The following is a 16,971-nucleotide window of genomic DNA, read 5'->3' as shown; positions in this document are numbered from 1 at the left end:
AAAAAAACATCTGGACAAAGATGTTTTCTATATCATAAGTCTTTGCCTCAAGTGTTATAAGCTCCCTCTTAATTAATTTTTCAGAGAGCATTGCTTTAATAATAGAAAGGAATTTATTGAGTAAGCAACAGCAAGCAAAACAGCGCTGGGCGGCCGGGGAGTCTCGGCTCCGCCAACGGCGCGCACCTCACCCCCCCCCAGGGTCCCTTTTTATATCTTGGTGATTTCAGGATTACGCAGCACGTCCGGGTATGTTCTGCGACTGCGCGCACTGTTGCTAGGGGGTCGTCTCTGTCCCTCTGGTGGTCGTGAAGATGAAGGCCGTAGTCTTCCTCGGCGTTGTGGTTCAACTTCTTTCTTTATTTGGTCATGTTGGCCCAGCGTGAGACAGGGAGGCAGGGTGTTGATACACTAGTTTAACAACTTATCAGGAGATGGTTACATGAACTTTGCAGCAGTGTTTTTTGAACAAAAGAGGCTACTGAGATGCAGAAGGAGAGAAGGGGAGAGGGTTCTCTTTTTTGTTACATTAAGCAAAGGAATTTTCATAGTGTCTAGCTAAGCATTATACAGCTCCTTACTTCAGCATGGAGTTTTCACAACTCCCATTCCTCAAACAGAACTCCTTGTTTTTACAAAAGACAATGAACAAACATTTATTGTGTATTACAATCCCTCCTTTTTCTTTTAGTTACTCATTTTGTTCATTGAAGCTCTGCAATGCCTGGCTACTAAGAACTAATGTTTCCTCGATTCCTTCATTGGTACTTATTGGCTCGTATCTGGCATGTATGAGCATTAAATGTGCCGCTTCTAAATGTCCCTTTACAATCGCAATCAATTTATTAAAAATACATGGTCCAAAAGTTAGTGCTATTATTAAGAACAACAAAGGTCCTGTTATTGTTGATAATAAAGTAGTAGGCCAAGGTGAATAATTAAACCAAGATTCGTACCAGCTCTGTCGGGCTTCATTCTCCCGTTTCCTTTTTCTTTTTTTCAACCCTTCCCTGGGTCTTGCCATTGTATCTCTTACCTCTCCAGTGTGATCAGCATACACACAGCATTCCTCTTTCGGGTCTGCACACAGCCCGTCCTGTTGTAAAAAAAAAAAACAAATCTAATCCCCTATGATTTTGTAACACTACCTCTGAAAGCAACCTGATAGATTTTCCAGGGCCGAGATGGATTGTTCAATTTGGGTCAGGTCCTCGTCCACAGCAATGCATAAGGAAGTAAATTCTTGATTTTGTTTAACCAATGAGGCTACCCTGGTCCTCACTCTAGCTCCTCCCAGGATTATTAGGGTGGCCAAAGTTAGAGCCATGAATGGTTCCCATCTTTCCAGATGATGACTTTCCACTGTGTCTGGGTGTACATATAATCCTCAGGGTGGTATAGAATCCTTGGTATAATTATCACCTGTATACAGAAATCACGAGACACATTAAAGAGTTTTAGTGATAGACAAGGAGTTATGCCCACTCACAAACAAACCCACCTAGCGTTGTTGGCTGGGATTAACCACTTGGCTGATTGTTTTCCATTCTCCATGATATTACATAGGTGACACTTCCCACTAGGAACCGTGCACACACACCTACCACCTCCAGTGACTTGTGTTACCCTTATGTCTTTTCCCCAACTGCAATGTAGAGGGCTGTTCTCGTTTGTGCGGGAGGGCTCCCCAGGATTCCCGATAGCATCATAATATGAAGGCCTTATACTAAAGCATAATCAACAGTGTTTTGTTACATTTGGGTTTGTTTTGTTTAATAATTTGTAGCTGGCATTCATGACCCCCCCATATGTTATTCTCAGCTATGTTATCATTCTCGGCTTTACCTGAGCTCGTAGGGCTGCCGAGGGTTGGAAGTGTAGTATTTTCCGCAGGCTGGATTCCCTGGACATTTTCTGACAATACCTCATTTGGTCCTACTGCCTGGGGCCTATCAGCATCCTCCTTTTCATTAGTATGAGTCCTCCCCTATCTGTTCTGTGTTTGTAAAATCTGACACCTCACATTTTTCCTAGTACCCAGCTAGTATCATCCAAGTTTGTTATATTTATATATAGAACCTTGCAAATTTCTTTATTTCCATGGAAGGTTCCTGTATACCCTATACCATGCCCTCACCACCTGTAACGGGGACCTGCTTGTTGGTTACAACCTTGCGGCCCATATCCCACTTGTAAGAATTTATTCCGACCAGCCCCGAGTGTCCAGTCCATAGCAATGGTTTCACACCCCCAGTATGCACAATAATACATGTTCGGGTAATTACAGTACCCCTTTCCTGGGTTAGAACTTGGGCAGAAATAAAATCCTGATCGGTTAAAGCATGGCTGCACTGACACCAGGTCACATAATGTGATGCGGAAACTGGGAGCACCCGCTGTCGTTGTTTGCTGGATGACGAATTGATCCTTCCATCTGATCAAGCTCCATTTAAAAGGCTGATGGGGGATGCGCAGACCCATAGCTGACCAAAACGATGATACTGACTCCCATGTATCGTAGGAGGTGGTTGGAGCCCATCTAAATTGTCGGCCCCTCAGTCCCCCACCGTTTTCACTTCTCTGCCTCGCTTGTCAGTTCGGTTGCAGCGAACTACAAGGTATCGGTTCTTCTTGGCAGCAGCAGTGTTCTTCAGGGGAACCTACTAGGGAGCCTTTGAAACAGGGCCTCCTCCCCTTCCCACGATACACAGATAATATAAAATACTTATCGAGTCCGTCTTAGTGTCAGCTTCAAGTCGTCAGGGCCTGGAGCTGCCTCCCATTTACCTTCCCGGATTGGTCCTTTCACACGGCTGGCATGCGTCCATCCTTTCTCCGCAGTTCGAATAGCCGTTTCTGTGGTAAGCAAAACAACATAGGGGCCTTCCCCATCGTGGTGTTAAAGCAGTCTCTTTCCAAGTCTTAATTAGAATTGAGGGTGATCAAGTGGCAGTTCCAAGTCATAGGGCATACCATATAGCATTTCAAAAGGAGAAATTCCTACATCAGTTCTGGGCTGTGTCCATATGTTTAACAGTGCAAGGGGTAAGCATTTTACCCAAGAAGCCTTAGTTTCCAGCACAAGTTTTGTTAGTTGTTTCTTAATTTCACCATTCATTCACTCTTCCTTTCCAGAAGAGGAGGGGTGCCAGGGGCTGTGAAAATCCCACTCAATCTCTAAGGCCTGCTTTGATCCTTGCAGTAAAGCTTTACACCCATTCAGTCACGTGGTCAATTAGGACAAACAAGTAACTCAGTAAAGTCTACCTGTATACTTTGGAAAGGTCAAAGCCCTGGCTCCCGTCCCCCTCTAGATAGGTTACAGAAGGCCTTTTTATTTACCTTTTGACATATAGTAGTACATCCTCTACATGTGTGCTTCCCTAAAGTATATATTCCTACACAGACATGCTTTCTTAGAACAACATCACACATTGCTTGCACCTCCCAATGACTCTTCTGATGTAAAACAGTTAATATTTGCCTCATTATCACTTTATTCAGCATTTCTCTCCCATCAGGGAGTATCGATTTTCCTTAAAATGATCCACATATTTGTAACATTAATACCTCCTTGGGAGGTTGTAATTGCTCCAAAATCTTTTTTAGAATTTACCCAAATAGATAGGTGGCCCTGTATAGCCCTGAGGTAAAATTGTCCACCTATATTGTTGCTTCCGCACCCATTTCAGGGTCTTTCCAGTCAGAGGTGAATATACATGTATGTTTGCTCTCAGGGCCAGAGAGCACTCCATTAATAACACTGTTATTCTAGTCTAACAATTTACTAGTTGAATGCCCAATTTAATCATCAAATCCCTTCCCAACAAGTTAGTCTCTGCCTTGGATACATACAATAATTGCCCAGTGATCATTTTTTCCCCTAGTCTCAGCTTGGTATCCCCCAAAAGTGGCACTGTTATCCCAGTCCCTTCTACCCCCATCACATTTAGGGTTTCATTAGTTAATTTAATCCCTGATACTTTACAAGTAACAGCAGTTGGGAGAGCAAGAACCCCCCCCGCAGACACCAAAGTCAGTGCAGAAGGAGGGGGAGGAGGCACTCCAGGCGCTGGAGCCAAAGCCCCCCTGCTGCCGCTGGAGAGGCCCCTGGTGGAGCAGGCTGTTCCCCCCTCCCCGATGCTTGGGAAACTGAACAAACACCACAGCAAATATGCAAATATACCAAAACTTCTAGACTGTTACTTAGATAATGCCTACATCACCTTTCCCTGCTCATTCAACTTCGAATACCTTTAACACTTTCAACAAACCTTTTAACACGTACTTTATCTTTCTCTAGCCTTTACTTTTCTAATGCCGACATCAAAGGCTCAGTCAGGGGCCAACTTAATTCCGTACCTTTTCCCTCCAAGATGCTGAAACAACATCAATATACAACATTTCATCCTGTTTTCCTTCTTTTCACAAAAACAACATTGACTGTAATATGGTGTTATAATTAATACTTCCATTTAGGAGCCACTCCGCTCCATCCTCTAGTTTATAAAGTGGCCACCACTGATTACAATATTTAATAAGGGTTCTTTTACTCTCTGTACCCTCTTACCCCACTATATCCCTTCAATGTGTTAGTATACATCCTAGGGGGCTTTTCCTCGGGATTTCTTTGCTTTGAACTTTTCCTATTGTAATCTGCAGTGGTTAATATTCCACCGTTTTCCTAGAAGCTCTTTACTAGTCAATCCCAATCCCTCCAAAATCCACAATATATAGATACACAAGTAAAATCAGACCACTGGAAATTAACTGCCTGTAGACAATTACACTGGGAACATTTAAACCTGATGAACCGATAATATGCCTGGGAAAATTTTGTTCCCTTAAACATACACCTCAATGGCAGTTCTTATATTTTCATATTTACATATTAACATATGTATAAAAGAACACTTTAACAAAAATGCCCGGGCTTTTATATATACAATATACAATGTACAGTTATTATTCCAGTTACAATCATTCCTCAGCAGCTGGAAACATTGTGTCAGTTGCCATTAAAGCTCGCTTACCCTCCTCCTGTCTCTTTCTTAAAATCTCGGACGTCCCCGGAGTTAATGGGGATGGCCACATATTCCTAGTCACTGGTCCCTGAACGCTAGAGTCAGAGTCGCTATCAGAGTCTCCCTGGGGTTGCGGATTAGGAAGCCCGGGAGTCGGAGGGGCTGCAGGTGGTGGTGGTGAAATATAGGGAGACAGTGGGGCTGGGATCTCTAATTCTCGGTTTTTCTTCTGCCTCCCATCCCCTCCTTTTTCTTTTAGAGGATATAAATCGGCTTGAGTTTCCAAGCTGATCCACAAATGTCCATATTCACTTTCTTCCAAACTAAAAGGTTCCTTTGAGTTTACATAAATATTTAGGGCCTGGCAAACCCAATCTTCAAAGGACCCAAATACAGGCCAGTAAAGGTGGTCTCCTCGAATCTGTTTACCACCCCAAACTTCAACACAATAATGTATCATTTTTACTTTATTGCTTCCCCGCCTAAAAGGGGAATCCTGCCAATTTTTAATCATTAATCCCAGGGTAACCTAACATCAGACGTTACCCTGCCCATGGGACCAGAAGGCTTACTCTTCTTCTGTCCCATCTTCTGGAGCGCCTTCACACACACACGCACAAATCGCTTCCCCCTTTTCGTGGCCCAGTCCCTCGCGGGATGTGGGAACCGCACTACCGAGGGGTCCGCACTCGCTTCGTCCGCAATTGGACGTCTCACAACGCTACGCTCCAGGATACCCAACCCCAACCGAATGGATCACCGGCCTATACTTACTCACTCCTGAGTCTTCGTTCGGTCTTCGTGCACAAAGATTACTAGGGGTTGCCGGCTTTATTTGCTTGCTGCCGAATTTAGGGTTCGTCGGTGAAGGATTTGAATGAAAGTAGTCCTAGCGAAGGCCGCTGAAATCAGCGGGGCGCCCCCTCCGAAGGTCTTTCAATCAGATTGCCTTCATCCGAGTCACGGCACCAAATTTGTTATAAGCTCCCTCTTAATTAATTTTTCAGAGAGCATTGCTTTAATAATAGAAAGGAATTTATTGAGTAAGCAACAGCAAGCAAAACAGCGCTGGGCGGCCGGGGAGTCTCGGCTCCGCCAACGGCGCGCACCTCACCCCCCCCCAGGGTCCCTTTTTATATCTTGGTGATTTCAGGATTACGCAGCACGTCCGGGTATGTTCTGCGACTGCGCGCACTGTTGCTAGGGGGTCGTCTCTGTCCCTCTGGTGGTCGTGAAGATGAAGGCCGTAGTCTTCCTCGGCGTTGTGGTTCAACTTCTTTCTTTATTTGGTCATGTTGGCCCAGCGTGAGACAGGGAGGCAGGGTGTTGATACACTAGTTTAACAACTTATCAGGAGATGGTTACATGAACTTTGCAGCAGTGTTTTTTGAACATCAAGTACATATGTATTTATAAAAAATAGAAATCTTTGAGACTGTCATCTCATTGCACACGATGCAGACTACTTCAGTTTAAATGAAGCATATTTAGAAAATAAACTATATAAATCCTTCAAAGGCATATTTTCAGACTACTGCTCACAAAAGGTCTCATTTGGTGACAGAATAAGAGAATAATTAAAGCATCTTTCAGCTCTCCAGCTCAAAGTTCCTCCCTGTTCTTGGAAATGTAAGTAAATGTCAATGAAATATATAAAATACTTTGATGAGAAAGGTCCAGGCTACAAGCAGACATCAAGGAAGCTTTTGAGTATTTACATCATCTAGCTATTAATATTCATATATGAGCTGTCCTAACATCCATCCCTAAAACTACAATACCCTCAGAATAAACCTAAAAGCTGCCTTCTATCAGAAGCCGCATCCTGTTTCACCTCAAAGCAACAAGTAATCCAGAAGCTGAAGAAAAGGCCAAAATTTATTTTTCTCATTTTAAAACTCCCATTTCTTTCGGTGTAATAGAAAAAGTGAATGAAAATGCTGCCTTCTTACATCTTCTGCCTGCTACAAATATCTCAGTAGGAGGCCCATAAATCTGCTCTACAGTGCATTTTGCCATCAGCCACAAGTATACAGTTGATGTCCTGTTAGCCATTGAAGTCATTTAGGAAATACACTCAATCACAGATTTACAGAGAACATAGAGAATAGCTGTCAGACTAGCATGAAAAAAAAAATTGCAACTATTTTGAATCTTTGCCATCAAGAAATCAGTTGACTCTGTTTATGGGAGAATAGAAAAAAAGTTTTCTCTATATTCCTCTTATCCAGAGTCTCAAATATTTGTGATACATTGGGTGACATTTCTACTGTGAAAATCCCTCAGACAAGTTATATTGCAACTGTAAATTCTAGATCTAGCCCACAATGTTGGGAAACATTCCCAAGCAGATGGTTTTATTCAATAAAACATCAAAGTACCATAGTAAATAATGCTGTTGAATTTTTTACCAGTCATTTTGCAGTGCTGCATCAAACAGCCAGACACTGCTGAAAGTGAAAGGAACAAGAACATTTGGCACATAACGGAGTGCCAAAGGGCTGTTTTGGCTGGTGATGCTGAAATCCAGGAAAGAAATGAGTGCCTGAGTGGCACTTTTGGGGATGGTCTTTGACTTGTAAACAGCAGAGAGGACTGGACAGTTAGAGATCATCTGTTCTTTTCCTGCCTCTTCCTCTCTGCAGTGAAGTTTTCCTTTTTTCGTGACTGCTGACTTCTGTCTTTGTCCTTGTGTTTTGGAAAGAGATATCTTAGGTGGGCTTTGCTCACTTTACTTGGGTATCTCCTCACTTTTTAGACAGCAGGTTCCAATATAGACAACAGCAGGAAATGTTTTCTCCAAAATCAGTCAAATTTTGCAGATCAGAATAAAATGTCATCAAAGCAGAGAGAGACTGTGGAATTAGATTGCCTGTCCATATATCATTGGCTTTATATACTAAGAATATATTTAATATACTAAGACACCAGCACTTGAGAATATACTGTTTTCTGAGGACAAGGGCAGCAATAGAACAGAATTATCTAACCAACCAGGCAAGCAGTCTGCAGGTTTCAGTGTCCTACTACCAAAGTCAAAGGGCATGAAACATTTCATTGCAATAAGCCTCGGGGAAATTCTCAAGAGAAAAAAAATTAAATTCTGGGTTTGATTTGTAGTATCCTACTACTGAAAGAAAAGGGTAGCTATTTTTACCTCTAAAAGATAGATAGTTCACTGCTGAAAAAACATTCAAGTGCATTCTTAGAACAAGCATGGGATTCAGAGCATTTTATGAGCTAAATACCTATACATAACACTTCTTTATATTATTCATAATGAACACAGTACTGCATGGATTAAATATACAAACAATTTAGCACTTGTTATTAGGACTTCAAGTATAAAATCCAAATCAGCTAATGTAAGACATAGTATAGGCCCCTTGAAATTTGCTGAAGGACTTTTGAAACATAAAACAACATCCTGTTAATATACAAAGTGCAAGCAGGATTCATTTTTTCCCTCTCTCCTTTGTCTCAAAGTACAGAATAAAGATGAGTCAGTCGCCAACATAATCTGTCTCTCCTGCAGCAGCATTCACAGCTCTAATGTTGCATCCATGATTGTAATTTTTTTCCCTATCAGCTCCAAAAAACCATAACTCAGACACAGCCTGGGTCACAGTACCCCTGCCTCTGCCTAAGCTAATTCTGAGTGGTTCCCTGTGGTACATGTGGATTCTCACTGCATAACAGGATCAAGCATGGGTCAAACAACTACTTTTATCAGAGCAGTGTGTGTGTAAATCAAACAGAAAGGCAAACCTACATTGAATGCAGAGACAATGTGTGTCACTGTGTTACATGGCAGGGGATTCCCTAAAGCTCTGGATGCTTGCAGGGTGGCTTGCAAACCATAGCTCTACAGCAGTAGAGTTTGCCCACTCTCCCTCTCATCAGACCCCTGATGGTATAACCGAACAGCACTATCATAAGAACAACAAGAAGAGTAGAGGCAGATGTAGAAGAAGCATAAAAGTGAATTTAAAAAGGTGCAGACATTTTTTAATCTTATGCATTGAATATGAATCTCTCCAGGTAAAAAGAAAAAACAAAACACCTAGGCACAAACAGGACTTTCTTCTTCCTTAGTCATGACACACTTTAATAAGATTTGAAATGAGTACAGGAAGACAGAACAAGATAACAAGGTTACCTCCAACCCTAAATCTTCACACTATTTATGATGCTAAATTTGCATACTATGCTGCTCACTTACATTTCCATAAAGTAGCATAATAAAAGAACAACTAGATGGTAGCAATTTTTCTTCTGAACTGCCCGTTCTGAAAAAAATATGTACAGACCTGTGGGTTCTGTTATTCCTTTTTACTTGTGCAGAATAATCTCCCTTTTGTATTTTATCCCTTCTTTGTGTGAAAATAAAGAGAACGAATGTTCTGCTCCCCAAAGTGATATGACTCATTCACACAATCTGCTGTACCCCTTAAGGGACTGTCACTGCCTTTTGCTCTTAATTCATTAATTTTACTTTTCTGTTATACTGAAGAGCTGCTAATAAAGTAACTTTTCTCAATTGATATTCAATCTCCTCTGTGCCCCTGCAGGCACCTCTTCCTCTTCAGGACTAAAAATACAATGTGCTGAAGTTTCCCCATAGATCTCATGATGGAGGCATATATCTTCTAACATTCACTCCACCTTCTTGAAATACCCTCTGTTTTGCAGACTGCGAAATAATGGCAGGCAGCAGTGTCTGCAAGAGTAAGAAGCTTAAAATATTACCCACTACAATCCAACGTACACCTGCTCCTACTGTAGCACAAACTGACTAGCCATTTTCTAAGGAAATTTTTACTTAAAACTCTCAGCTGTAGGATTTCCTCTGCACTTCTGAATTAATCTTAAAAGTGACCTGTAAGCCATGACAAACTAGAAAAAAAAATAATTCACAGATTTGGTGAGAGTACTAAGGTTTAAAAAAAAAAAAAGGCATGAAAAGGAGAGGAGAGCATGCACCTTTCAAGACATTTCTTTTGTTGCCTCTTTCACCTCTTTCACAAAGTTCTTAACAATTAGGTCCTCCTTTTAATGAGGGGTTAACAGCAAAAGAATAGCAACTTCATCTCATCTGAGGAACACTGGTATATTGTCCCAGTTTATACCTGTATAATATGATCTCCCTAAATCTTATCTTTATTTATGAAATATGTCTGCAGTTATGCATGAGAGAAACAAGGTAACTAATACAAATATTAGTTGATTAAACAATCAACTTGCAATCGGTAACGGGTGACTTATGTATTACAAGAGCTCCCTTTGCAATTTCAGCAGAGTTATAATGTTAGATAGCATTATATTGCTCAAAAATAATATAGGTAATTGTAAGATTAACTGGAAACTTGAGATCTAAACATTGTTTGCATTACTGGAAAATATCTCATTTACTTCACCTGTCTTTGATTCCAATTCTTAGTTCATACAGTATGTCCGTGTTTGCAGAGACTAATAGGACAGACAACATAGGACCAAGTAAAATTCCATATTGTAAGTAATTTATTTGGAAATTCTGACATTTGTAAAACATCGGGAATACTGACTAATCATGTTATTTCAAAGAGAAATAGAGAGCTTTTTCTGTACAGTATTCACTTCAATTAATCTGGAATGCAAAGTGCTGCAAAGTGCAGTGATTCTTTTCTATTTAAGGTCATTTAAAGGTTTAAATAATTAAAAGTTCAGAAACACGCATATAAATCCATGAATCATTGTAGCACAACTTTAAACTACAGTTTAATCACAGTTTTCATTGAAAGAAGTAAGAAAAATATGTTACTTACTGTTATGAAAAAAATGTAAACTCTTACTAGGATATAACTGATGAATGAAAACTAGGTGAATCTAGAGTAATAGCTATGAGACTGTTAAGTAGCTGTGCAAAAATTTAAAGACTGACACCTTTTAAATATCATCAGGTAATAAAAAAGAGAGTAAGAATTAGGGAAATATGTACAATACTGTATGAATAGGTTTTCATGAACTCATTATAAATCCTTTTACCTCTATTGTAGCAAGTGTGTACAGAAGTGTCCTAAACTCAGACTGGACCAATAAAATTGCCTAAGGGGTTCTGAATGTCAGTACCAGTATTCCCTCTGTGCCTCTCCTTTAATACTGCCCCAGAAGGGCATCCCAGCTGGAACGTCTAAGACTAGAGTGAAATGCCAGTTCTCTTAGGCAACTGTGTGCTAGCCTTGTCCACATTTTGAAGTCTATGTTTGTAGTCATATGGTCAAACTAAGGGATTGCAAATCATTTCTCCATTTGAATATTCTTTGAAAGAGCAGAAATTGTAATCTATTTCTTAACATCACAACCAAAAATATTGTTTTCAAATGGTATGACAGAATACCATTGCCAGGGAAGCTCATGGAGCTCATGGAGCAGATTATCTTGAGTGTCATCATGCAGCACTTGCAGGGCAACCAGGTGATCAGGCCCAGTCAGCATGGGTTTATGAAAGGCAGGTGTGGTGGTTTTACTCAGGTGGGCAGCCGAGCTCCACCACAACCGCTCTCTCACTCCCCCCTCCTCAAAAGGAAGGGGGAGAAAATACAACACAGAGAACTCGAGGTTTGAGATGAGAAAGGTTTAATTAAAGGGAAAGGGAATGGGGAGGAAAAACAGAAACAAAAGAAACAATCAGTCCGCGCGGAAGCACAGAGAGAGAAAAAATTATTCTCTACTTCCCATCAGCGAGCGGTGTTCGGCCACGTCCTGGGAAGCAGGGCCTCAAACGCATAGTGGTTGTTCAGGAGGAACAGCCCCCTCCCCTTCGAGAGCCCCTCCTTTTATTGCTGAGTGTGACATCAGGTGTTATGGAATATCCCTTTGGTTGGTTTAGGTCAGCTGCCCCGGCAATGTCCCCTCCCCATTACTTGCCCACCCCCAGCCTGCTGGCTCTTGGGGGCTTGGAAGGAGTCCTGATGCTGTGCCAGCACTACGCAGCAATAGACACAGCACTGGAGTGATATCAGTGCTGTTCTAGCTACGAGTGCGGAGTACAGCACCATGTGGGCTGCTGCAGGGAAAAGGTGACTCCAGCTCAGACAGACCCAACACAGCAGGTCCTGCTTGATGAACCTGATCTCCTTCTATGATAAAATGACACACTGGGTGGATGAGGGAAAGGCTGTGGATGTAGTCTACCTTGACTTCAGTAAGGCCTTTGACACTGTTCCCCACAACATTCTCCTTAAGAATGCTCAACTGACTGCTCACAGCTTGGACTGGTGTACGCTTCATTGGGTTAAAAACTGGCTGGATAGCTGGGCCCAAAGAGTCGTGGTGAATGGAGTCAAATCTAGCTGGAGGCCGGTCACTAGTGGTGTTCCCCAGGGCTCAGTACTGGGGCCGGTCCTCTTTAATATCTTCATCAGTGATCTGGGTGAGGGGATCGAGTGCACCCTCAGTAAGTTAGCAGATGACACCAAGTTAGGTGCGTGTGTTGATCTACTCGAGGGCAGGAAGGCTCTGCAGGAGGATCTGGATAGGCTGCACCGATGGGCTGAGGTCAGCTGCATGAAGTTCAACAAGACCAAGTGCCGGGTCCTGCACCTGGGGCACAACAACCCCAAGCAGAGCTACAGGCTGGGAGATGAGTGATTGGAAAGCTGCCAAGTGGAGAAGGACCTGGGGGTATTGGTGGATAGTGGGCTGAATATGAGCCAGCAGTGTGCTCAGGTGGCCAAGAAAGGCATCCTGGCTTGTATCAGAAACAGTGTGGCCAGCAGGTCTAGGGAAGTGATTGTCCCCCTGTACTTGGCTCTGGTGAGGCCGCACCTCGAGTACTGTGTTCAGTTTTGGGCCCCTCACTACAAGAAGGACATGAAGGTGCCCGAGAGAGTCCAGAAGAAGGGTGACAAAGCTGGTGAGGGGTCTAGAGAACAAGTCTTATGAGGAGTGGCTGAGGGAGCTGGACTTGTTCAGCCTGGAGAAAAGGAGGCTCAGAGGAGACCTTATTGCTCTCTATAGGTACATTAAAGGAGGCTGTAGTGAGGTGGGGATTGGTCTATTCTCCCACGTGCCTGGCGAGAGGACCTGGCGAAGTTGCACCAGAGGTGGTTTAGGTTGGATATTAGGGATAACTTATTTACTGAAAGGGTTGTGAGGCATTGGAATGGGCTGCCCAGGGAAGTGGTTGAGTCACCATCCCTGGAGGTTTTTAAAAGATGTTTAGATGTAGAGCTTAGTGATACGGCTTATTGGAGGACTTGTTAGTGTTAGGTCAGACATTGGACTAGATATCTTGGAGGTCTCTTCCAACCTAGACAATTCTGTGATTCTGTGAATAAAGCTAGAGGCACATTAGCATGAGATATCCATGTCCATTTGCAATTCATTTGGTATTTGTTTCCTTCAGCTAAAGCAGCAAGGGCAATCAGGGCTACATTATGAGCTATTAAGTCAGTGGGCAGTATTTATTGTTTGTGGGCAGTCTGGAGGAGGACATAAGTTCTGATATCAAATACACTTTCTAATGATTCTAAGACATAAGTGCAGAATACCAGGTGCACAGGATATTGAGTTAATGCTAGTCATTCAAGGTAAGAAGAATTGGATTTGTTGTTTTCTCGGAAGCAGGATTCTCTCAGTTTTCTGATGACCTTATCACAAAGCACTTGAATATCATCTAATGGCTAGTTCAGATGGCAAATGAGGGCCATTTGTGTGGATGCTGCAGTGGCTGGCAATACTTTATCAGTTTCTAAGCACCCAAAGGAAATGAACATGATGAAGATGGTGGAGTGATCCCCAGAAAATACCACAAGCCATATATCTCAAGTGAAGCAATACTCCATTATTGCAGTCAGAACAATATAAGAAGATGCAGGGTAGCTTGTAATTGCAAAACAATGAAAATTAAATATATTAATAAATCAAAATTCAAGAAGCTTATTTGGCACAAAGTAATTTTTTCTCTTTGGAACCTAGAATGAAAAAGATCACTGAAATTCATGAGCAACAACCAATTGCTATCACATACTGTAAACATAGTAAGAAAATAGACAAAGGACCAAATCCAGTATTTTGTCTTGTTTATTTTTTAGGCTACGGTGATCAACAATTATTATACATCAATATGCAAAGAGCTGTTAGCAAGGCAACACAAATAAACTGTCTGAAGTAGTTTGGAACTTTATTCTCCCTCACATGTTTTTTTAATCCTCTCTATAAAAAGAACTGGAAAGCACTGTCCATTAGCTTGTATCATCTTCCGTGTCATGCTGAGATGATTTAGATGATTTTATCCTATTTATAAGCATTAATTTTTCCATGATTTCTTTCACAGTATTACATTAAGAATGAATTTAATCTGTTGTTGTTGCTGTTGCTTATTTTTCTTTTTTTTTTTTTTTTTTTTCCTAGCTATGCTTAATCAATAACACTGTACTTAATGCATCATGTAAAGTTTGAGCATTGCATTTTGGCACCCTTCTGTTTACAATACAGCTTCAACTATTTGCCTTTCAAAATTAGCACAATAATATTTTGCAGCCAATGTGCCTCTTTCTGTAAATTCAATTTGTGAAGAAAACATTACCTCAGAATATAGTTCTATTCCTGAGGCCAGAAAATATCCGCAGGTGTTTTGGGCCTTATTCAGCTATGTTACATATTTATTGCCTGTGTAGTTGTGGCACATCCCCAGTGAAGGATGAGCAGGGTAAGTGTCATTAGAAGTTGAGTTATGGTAGTACATACACACCATATCCTATATTAGTTTCTGCATTCTCTCTGGGGCTGTGGAAAACATACGTGGTAGTATCCCTCAAATACTGAGAAAGGAGATACGTATTATTACACTTCTGGGAAAAAGAAGCATTAGAAGATTAAGGCCAAAATCCACAATTGGCCTCAGATCAAAGGATCATTGAGCAAAGGATCAGGCAGAGATCCTTCCCTCATCACCAGCAGAGCTGGCTCCACACTAGAAGCATAATGGTCAGAAAACATTTTATTAATTAACATTCACTGATGTGGCTCTTTTGCTATTGGGACCTCAGCAGGAGAGGTCTCTGCAGAGCCTAGAACTGGTTGATGAAGGCTGGCTGTGCTCTCGCAGGTCCTCAGGTAATTGAGCAGTATGGGTGGGCCCAAGGGATAAGCAAGCCAAAGTTCTCCAAATATTATCTTACATTCATTACTGATTGATAGGCTTCCTGTGTCCGGTTTTTCATTGAGGCACAACATACAATTCCCAGTAAGTTATTAAGCAGGTACTTTATATCTTCACTTCTAACTTTAAGGAAGATATACATATATGCTATGTGTAACACACACTGTACCTCAGTCCCAAGAGACTTAAAAAAAAAAACCACCACCATCACATAGCTCACAAGAAAGAGGAGTTGAGCAGAGCTGATAAATATATAACACATTGAACTTTACATTTTGTAAGTGTAGACCACAGGCAATACTGGTCTGGGTTATGCCAAAACTACCAGTGCAAACTGTTAAAGTTACAGCCACATTTTCATTTTTTTTCTGTATCATTTTCTATGACTAATTTTGACCAGAAACACTAGAGGGAAAGGAAATGAAGAATATGTGTGGATGTGAAAGAGCCCCAAATTCTAAAACTCTCTAGTGGCTTTACAGAGCACTACAGCTATTGGCAATTTACCCTTGGAAAAGGAGCTGTCAAGTAAATGTCTTCCTATTCACATCATGTGGTACGTACAGATCCTGAGCTGATCTATGCCTCATGATTGAACAGACAGGCCTCTTCCCTGCAATCAATGTCGATTAGAAACTGTTTTTGTGGTACTGACAATCTGACGGGACTAAAATAAAATCTTCTAGGCCCTCAGGTAATGAAAAATTATCTACATGAAAGGAAGAAAGAGTACAAAATGGATTTTAGACACCTGTTTATTACCTTTCAAATTGTAAAAAGGTATTTCGCCAGTAAGTAAATAATCCTTCTTTTTTTTTTCTTTTATTTTTGCTTTCTTTAAGAGTATATTGATCGATTATGACCTGCTCTATCACAGCAGACCAGATTGCATCCAATCAGCTACTTCTGAAGAAAAAATACCTTGTCACTGGAGTGTTGAAAAGAGTCAAAGAGCAATTGGGTTAAACATGTCATTCTCTTGATTGAATCAAATGCTAATAGACTGACTGTGCCATATATTCTTTTCTATAACCTCTGACCTTTTTAGGTTATCATTGTGGGAAAAGAGAACTAGAAAGATCTGTGTCTTCTGGGTAACAAGTACCTGGAGACATACATGCTATTATGTGTATTATCTACATAGAAAGGTAAGAAATATTTCTTCTTGTTATGCTTTGGCCAGGACACAGCTGTTAAGATTTATGATGCTAAGATTTATGATGGAGGTATCGTGCAAGTTCAGATGATTAAAAAGTAACATGATGAGATAGTTGTTCCATAATGCATTATTTTCTTAAATAACCTCACTGTGTCAAGCTGTGAACAAAAGATTGGTCCAATCACCCTCCTTACATTTGTAACTTTGTGATCTAGCTGTCAGTTTCCATGTATGAATCCTTTATTCTGAGGTCCACTACAATACTTAAGAGCTAAGTGAAATTACATAATCACAATTCTTCACATTATTGATAATTAATGAGTTATATCGAGGTAGACTTTCTTGTCTGAAAAAACATATGAAAGGACCATGGTTCCTCAAAAGTATAATGAACTTCATGGGAAGGAAAAAGAGTGGAGGGGAGGGAAAGGGAGGGGAGGGAAAGGGAGCAGAGAGAAGAAAAAAAGAGGAGCGTAGAGAAGAGGAGCGTAGAGGAGCGTAGAGGAGAGGAGCGTAGAGGAGAGGAGAGGAGCGTAGAGGAGAGGAGAGGAGAGGAGCGTAGAGGAGAGGAGCATAGAGGAGAGGAGAGGAGCGTAGAGGAGCGTAGAGGAGCGTAGAGGAGAGGGAGAGGAGAGGAGCGTAGA

At 41.4% G+C, this 16,971-nt stretch overlaps 1 long non-coding RNA gene across 1 annotated transcript; it reads right to left on the bottom strand.

Annotated features, from left to right (window-relative positions):
* Window positions 1-1,106: 1,106 nt before the first annotated feature.
* LOC113842293 (uncharacterized) lies at window positions 1,107-6,411 on the bottom strand. The gene is made up of 2 exons (XR_005262540.2): window positions 5,799-6,411; window positions 1,107-2,856 (listed from the first exon to the last, which is right to left on the bottom strand). It is a non-coding gene; the product is annotated as an uncharacterized lncRNA (long non-coding RNA).
* Between the last annotated feature and the right edge of the window lie 10,560 nt (window positions 6,412-16,971).

Source organism: Anas platyrhynchos, chromosome 4 (assembly GCF_047663525.1).
Source record: "Anas platyrhynchos isolate ZD024472 breed Pekin duck chromosome 4, IASCAAS_PekinDuck_T2T, whole genome shotgun sequence".
NCBI classification, from domain to species: domain Eukaryota; kingdom Metazoa; phylum Chordata; class Aves; order Anseriformes; family Anatidae; genus Anas; species Anas platyrhynchos.
This window is presented reverse-complemented; position numbering and strand designations above follow the sequence as displayed.